The sequence below is a fragment of the Sturnira hondurensis genome, unplaced genomic scaffold, assembly GCF_014824575.4.
Source record: "Sturnira hondurensis isolate 20B ecotype Veracruz unplaced genomic scaffold, ASM1482457v3 Scaffold0001872, whole genome shotgun sequence".
Taxonomy (NCBI): Eukaryota; Metazoa; Chordata; class Mammalia; order Chiroptera; family Phyllostomidae; genus Sturnira; species Sturnira hondurensis.
Genome location: NW_028074503.1, coordinates 10,531,200 through 10,538,580, shown reverse-complemented (window position 1 = coordinate 10,538,580; position 7,381 = coordinate 10,531,200).

Genomic DNA, 7,381 nt, shown 5'->3' with positions numbered 1-7,381 from the left:
TGGGCCGTGTAGACACACAAGGATGAACAGCAGTGATGGCCTAAAACTCTGAAGAATCCTTTCAAGAAATGTAGTGCCCAGAATATATAAGACTCTCGAAAAATTCTAAAGATTTTATTTTTTAACTTTTTACTTTTTACTTTTTTTATTAATTGATTTTTACAGAGAAGGGAAGGGAGAGAGAAAGAGAGGGAGAGAACCATCAGTGTGTGGTTGCCCCTCATGCACCCCCACCAGGGACCTGGCCCACAACCCAGGCATGTGCCCTGACTGGGAATCAAACTGGCGACCCTTTGGTTCGAAAACCAGCACTCAATCCACTGAGCAACAGCAGCCAGGGCTATTTTTTTTTTTTTAACTTTTTAGAGATACATTTGAACAAGAGGAAAAAGACAGAGATAGGCTTTTCATTTGGGAAGAAGCAATGATTTACTCCAGTGGTTCTCAAACTTTGGGGTACGCAAGGATCAGCCCGAGGCCTTGTTAAAACACTGATTGCTGATCCCACCCCTACGGGTTTCTGTATCAGACGTCTGGAGCAGGGCTTCAGAATTTGCTTTTCGAACAGTTTCCAAGTAATGCTGATTTTGCTAGTCCGAGCACCACATTCTGAGACACACTCTGAGACTTGCTGTATGTCTTGGTTTGGGTTCTGCAGGAAGGAGAGTCTGAGACAAGGATTCAAGTGTAAGTAGTTTTTACAGGAGATGTAGAAAACACCTGCAGGGAAGCCAGGCCTGGGTGCCCTGGGAGCACACGGCAAGACCCCAGCAGTACATGGTCAGCAGGGCTGCCTTGAGCAAACCAGGTGAGCAGTGAGCTTTCAGGTGAGTAGATCGTACATAGCAAGATGGGGAAGAGCATGCAAGTGGGGGTATCCTGTGCTGACGATGCAGCACGTGTGATAAGACTCTCTGGCGGGAACGTGTGTGGCAATTTTGAAAAAGTGGAATCTATGGCTATAAGGACAGTGGTGACAGATGAGGCTGGGAAGGTTAAGCAAGAAGCAAAACATGTAGGTTTATAGGCCAACTTAAGAGCTTTTGTTTATTTTTCCTCATGAAAACAAAAACAGTGATCGAATGATTTTAATCAGAAAATGTTGAGAAACTTGAAGATACCTGCCAAGGGGAGCAAAAGCAGGTTCAGGAAGACTAGTAAACAGTCCACCCACAGGGATGGTATCTTTAGATAGTAGAATGAGTGAATAGGAACAAAAACAAAAAGATTTAAGAGATACTTAAGAGAGAAAATAAACAGGGTTTGATAATGAATTGGATATGTAGAGTAAGGAAAAGAGACGTACCAAGGATGACTCCCAGGGTTTTGGGCTTAAGCAATTGCTGGAAGGTACCATGATTCGGAGTTTGGGAACATGGAAAATGAGGTGTGAGAATAAGATAAATTTGGTCTAAACTCTGGTGAGTCTGAGATGCCTGCAAGACAATAAGACCCTGAGCAAATATTTGGATATACAGTCCTGGTGCTCAGAGGAGAGGTACAGATGAAAATCTGAGAATGGTTAACATGGTGATGGTACGAAACCTGAATGAATGTGATCACTGACATACAATGAAGGCCGAGAATGCTTGGTGGGGATAAACTATGCCGTGAGCAAAGAAGAGGGGTGGGACTGAGACCTGAAGAACTCGAGTATTTGAATGCCTGTTTGAAGTGAACCAGCAGAGAAAGAGCAGAAGAGGAATCTAAGGAGAACCAGAAAAATGGAGTACCAGGTGTGCCAAAAGAAAACAGGATTTCAACACAATAAAATAAAACAAGTACTAAGGACCTACGAGACCTCCATCTAGGAAATAAGGAACTTTGCAGCATCAAGGTTCTTGGGATACAAACTCTAACTTCCGTTTTTTTCTACTCAGGAAAATAATACTTCACTAAAAGGAGTGGCATAAACATAGTTAATATAGAACTGAAGCTCTAGATACACGAATAAAAGTAAATAAGTGCTTCAGATGAATTCATTCCTCTAGGTTCAGATAAGGATGAGTGACAATGCCATGATAATGATGACAATGGCAACTGTTTGCTGAGAGCTTCCCACACTCAAGCTTCACATTCAATCTGCAGGCAGCCTGCAAAGAATGAAAGGGAGGGGTCCCAAGGATCTAGGGCTGCTAAGTTTTGCCTGAACCCACCCACGCCCCAGCGTACTCTCTTCCTGCACTGTGTCTGCTTGTGTCGGCCAGCGTCTCCATCCCCCACCAGTTCACTGCAGTTTCCATCTACCCTCAGGTCTCAGAGCTTTTGAACTAGTCACGCATTAACTGACCTCTGGCTTCTTGGAGTTAAAAACTTCAGCTCTATGAAAAGCCCTAAGAAGGAAAGAAAAACCACAGACTGGCAGAAAATATCTGCAAATCGTGTCTTTGAAAGAGATTTGGATCCAGACAAAGAATTCTTTAAATTCAACAGTAGAGGGAGAATAATTCAGTTAGAAAATTGTCAAAATATGTGAACAGGTATTTCACTAAAGAGGCTATAAAGATGGCAAATAAGTGCATTAAAAGAGAAGAAAAATAAAATACATGAATAAAAATTAAAAGATATTCAACAACATTAGCCATTAGGGAAATATGATTTTAAACCACAATGAGATATCATTAGATACCTATTTGAATGGCTAAAATAAATATATTCAAAATTCCAATGCTGGATTCTTTATACATTGTTGGTTAAGTGGCATAAACAGTTTGGCAACTTCTTATAAAATTATACATATACACCCATGATACAACTACCAAATTGAGAAAATTTTACAGTGCTGTATGTAATACTATTATCTAATATACAGGCAGCTTTCAAATTTCACCAGTTGTCCCAATTAGTGTCTGTTACAACGTAATTCTCCCCTCTGTGGACCGCATGGTCTTAACCACTTCGAAACAAGTGTTTTTCATCAGTACTCAAGGTACATTTTAAGCTGTGTTTGCTTTTGTTTTTAGATACATTTATATAGCAATAGCACAAAAAATAAATAACAGGTAAAGTATTTACAAAAGCTGAGAATAGTGAGACTAGCTTTTTTTTTCCCAAGGGAGAAAAGTAAAAGATTTTTTAAATGGCTGAAATGGAGTGCTACTTATCAGGTATTGTCTTAATCTTTGTAATGATTCTATGAGGTAGGGCATTGCTACCTTCACATATAGATAAGAAAACAGATTATATTATACAGATAAAATGATCTACCCAAATTGACAGTTAATAAATGATTTGACCTGGTGTCAAGACCAAGGTTGAATGACGTAGAGCTAAGATCCATACTCTGCCATTCAAAAATTTCATTAGCTTAAATTGATACTACTTTTAGAGAAGTCCACATTCCTTCAATCAGAGCTTGCTTATTATTTACACAGTTCGAGCAAGTTTGGTTGTTTGTTTTCCAGATTGGTTTCTAGGTAGAAAAGGGGAAGGTTAAATATAATATCAACACAGACATAGGAAGATCTGTCTAGAAAAAGTCCAGCCATTGTTAATATAACAAGAACAGTTTACCCAACACCAATGTAACCTGGCAGCCAAGGAGAGCAGACTGGAAGATGCTTGTGTGAACAATCACGACTTCACTGTATTAGTCAGTGGGGTTGGTAAGATGCTGTTGAGTGAGCATGTGCACTGTGTAGCCATCGAATTCAAAATGACTGAGTGAGTAGAGCAATGAATCTGTGTCAAATTTTGTGTTAAGATTCAACATTCCTCCAAGGAAACTATTCAGATGATTCAGAAGGCTTTGGGGGTATGATGCAATGATTGTAGCGCAAATAAAAGTGTGGCACAAACGCTTCAAAAATGGTCAAGGATCTGTTGCATGATCCGCATTCTGGAAGGCCTGAAACAAGCAGAACACCTGAGAATGTTGAAGGTGTACAGGCTGCAGTAAACAAAGACCAGCAACTGACCAGGAAATGTGAGAACTAGAAGCTGATCTTGGGATTCCAAAAACTACTGTGTCTGAGAATTTGATGCAGGATCTTGGCATGAAATGTGTTTTGGCAAAATTCTTTCCAGGGGCTTCTGTTATCAAAGAAGAAGGAACCTCGTGCTTGCAGTTGCTACCGACTTGATTCAAACCACTACCAACGAACCATATTTCCTCAAGAAGGTCATAATTTTGAAGGGGGCTGAGGTATCATTATCCTATGTACAATGTTTCTTCAATCTTGTATCTTCTTTAATAAATGTCTCTATTTTTCATATTATGTGGGCGGATACTTTCTGGACAGAAACGATAAGAAATCTGAATGTACAAAATTGGAGACTAACTGTACATCTTTACATTAGAATGTATGGAACTATTAAAAATATAGAATCTTTGACACTGAAAAATATCTGACAATTAAACAAAAACTCAGACTAAAAGATATACCCATCTTGATAAAAATTACCTAAGGTTTTATATATATAAAGCATTCTGTCATACACCAAAATTTTAATAGTAATTACATTAAGTGGCTGGTTTGTAAATGCATTTCACTTTAGATGCTTTTCACTGTTTTTCAGATTTCTTCAATGGGCAGTTATAACTTCTATATCTGAGAACACCTCCCTCTTCTTTTAAACCTCTTAAAAACAATGTTATGAATACCAGTATTCTATATATGCCTGGAATTTTGTATAGTTCAAATTCAGACAGCACATGAAGAGAAAATTAGCAAAAGAATATAAAAAATTAGTAGATTTTGAAAGGAAATTCATAGCTCTACAAGTGAACAAGATAGAATTGTCGTAGGATCAGGAGTGAATTACTGTGTTCATTTTCTGTTTCTGCTACTCACTGGCTACTATGACCAAGAGCAATTCATCCAAATTCTGTTTGAGCCTCTGTTAAAAAAAAAAAAAAAAAAAGCCTATGAACCGAGGTGCCCTTCAGTAAATGAATGGATCAAAAAACCATGGTACATTTACACAATGGAATTCTATGCAACAAAAAAGAAGCAGCTCCTACCCTTTGCAACAGCATGGGTGGAACTGGAAAGCATTATGCTGAGTGAAATAAGCCAGGCAGTGAAAGACAAATACTATATGATCTCACCTTTAATAGGAACCTAATCAACAAAACAAATAAGCAAACAAAATACAACCAAAGACACTGAAATAGAGATCAGGCTGACAGTGATCAGAGGGGAGGGAATTTCAGGAGAAAAGGGGAAGGGTTTGCAGGAACAAGTATAAAGGACACATGGACAATAACAAGGGGTGGGGGGAGTGGAAACGGGAGGGAGGTGGGGAAGGCTAGGGGAGTGGGCTGGGATGAGAGTAAAAGGCAGAAAACTGTACTTGAACAATTAAAATAAAATAAAATTTAAGCCTATGAATTACATTGGTCAATGACTATTACACCACCTTTAAATGTCTTCTCAATTTGACAAAATTCTTTTCTGGGCACACAGGTGCTCTCAAGGGGATATTAGAAATATATAGTTAAACCTTTATCAAAAGAGTTTAGGCTTCTGGGTCATTTCATTCACTATTGGGCTAGCTTTCCCCAATTGAAAGCACTAAAGGGATCATGAGAAAGATTTTCTAAAGTACACCTCATGTTCTAAAAATAAATCCTTTAGAGGAAAATTGTAGATCCCTGTGAAGTTCGTTGAGTTATAAGCCAAGGCAAGGTCATTTGCTGAAGAGGAAACAAAACTATAAGAGATAAAATAAGCTGATCTTAAGTTTTCCTTTAAACTAAGTTGTTATTAATTTTTAAATATTTACAAAGAGCGAGGTGTGACTATCTTTTCCTTTAAATACTAAAAAAATTAAATGAATGAGTAAATAATTAGCCTAAAGTTGATCTAAATGGACTGTAGATGTATAAGATACATTCATCCTTTAAAAATAAGTACAAATGAATCAATTATAGGAAATAAGAAAAATGAAATTTGAAATTGATGCTAATATTAAACATAAAATTTACAAATACATAATGAAAATAAATTTTTTAAATGAAGAATGAGGTAAGAAAACAGAATTGATTAAAAATGTAATATTTGAAACTTTAATGGTGTATATCATACCACAAGGTTGATGGGGGGCAAGTTTATTAAGATGCCCATATAAACAAGTGAATACCTTCATTCAAACAGTAAAATCTGTTTTAAAATTTAACCCTTAAGCACAAGTCTTTTTAATACCCTATGTAATGAAATAAGAAATACACACAAAGGACCTTCTTCCACTGATTGTCTCAAAGAAATATACTTGTGCAGGTATTTGGAGTTTGGAGCTTTTTCATGGCACCACCATTCTTGCTGGAAAGAGCAGCTGATAAACATGTTTATTCAGACTTGGATATTCGTAGGAAATGAGCCTATCATGTCAAGGAAACAAACCACTTGTTGCAATAATACATTTTAAGGTTTTAGGCAAAAGTTTGATTTTTTATGTTTTCTAAAACATTTTTATTGATTTTTTTACTTTTTAATATATTTTATTGATTATACTATTACAGTTGACCCACTTTTTCTCCCCTTTATTCCCCTCCGCCCTGCACTCCACCTCCCTCCAGCATTCCCCGACCTTAGTTCATGCCAGTGGGTCATACATATAAATTATTTGGCTTTTCCATTTTCCATGCTATCTTTCACCTCCCCCTGTCTATTTTGTACCTACCAATTATGCTTCTTATTCCCTGTAGCTTTTCCCCATTCTCCCTGCTCCCCATCCCCGCTGATAACCCTCCATGTGATCTCTATTTCTGTGATTCTGTTCCTGTTCTGGTTGTTAGCTTAGTTTCTCTTTTTTAGGTTCAATTGTTGATAGTTGTGAGTTCATTATCATTTTACTGTTCATAGTTTTTTTTAAAGATTTTATTTATTCATCTTAGAGGGGAAGGGAAGGAGAGAGAGAGAAATATCAATGTATGGTTGCTTCTCGTGCGTCCCCTGCTGGGAACCCAGAACTGGCCTGCAACCCAGGCATGTGCCCTGACTGGGAATCGAACCGCGAATGTGTGGTTCGCAGGCCCACGCTCAATCCACTGAGCTACACCAGCCAGGGCTACTGCTCATAGTTTTGATCATCTTCTTTTTCTTAGATAAGTTCCTTTAACATTTCATATAATAAGGACCTGGTGATGATGAACTCCTTTAACTTGACCTTATCCTGGAAGCACTTTATCCGCCCTTCCATTCTAAATGAGAGCTTTGTTAGATAGAGTAATCTTGAATGTAGGTCCTTGCTTTCCATGATTTCAAATACTTCTTTCGAGCCCCTTCTTACCTTTGAGAGAGAGTCTTATGGGCACTCCTTTTTGGGTAACTGTCTCCTTTTCTCTTGCTGCTTTTAAAATTCTCTCCTTATCTTTATTTTTTTCTTTTTATTTAACTCTTGTTCAAATACAGCTTTCTTTCTTGTATTCCCAGCCCTG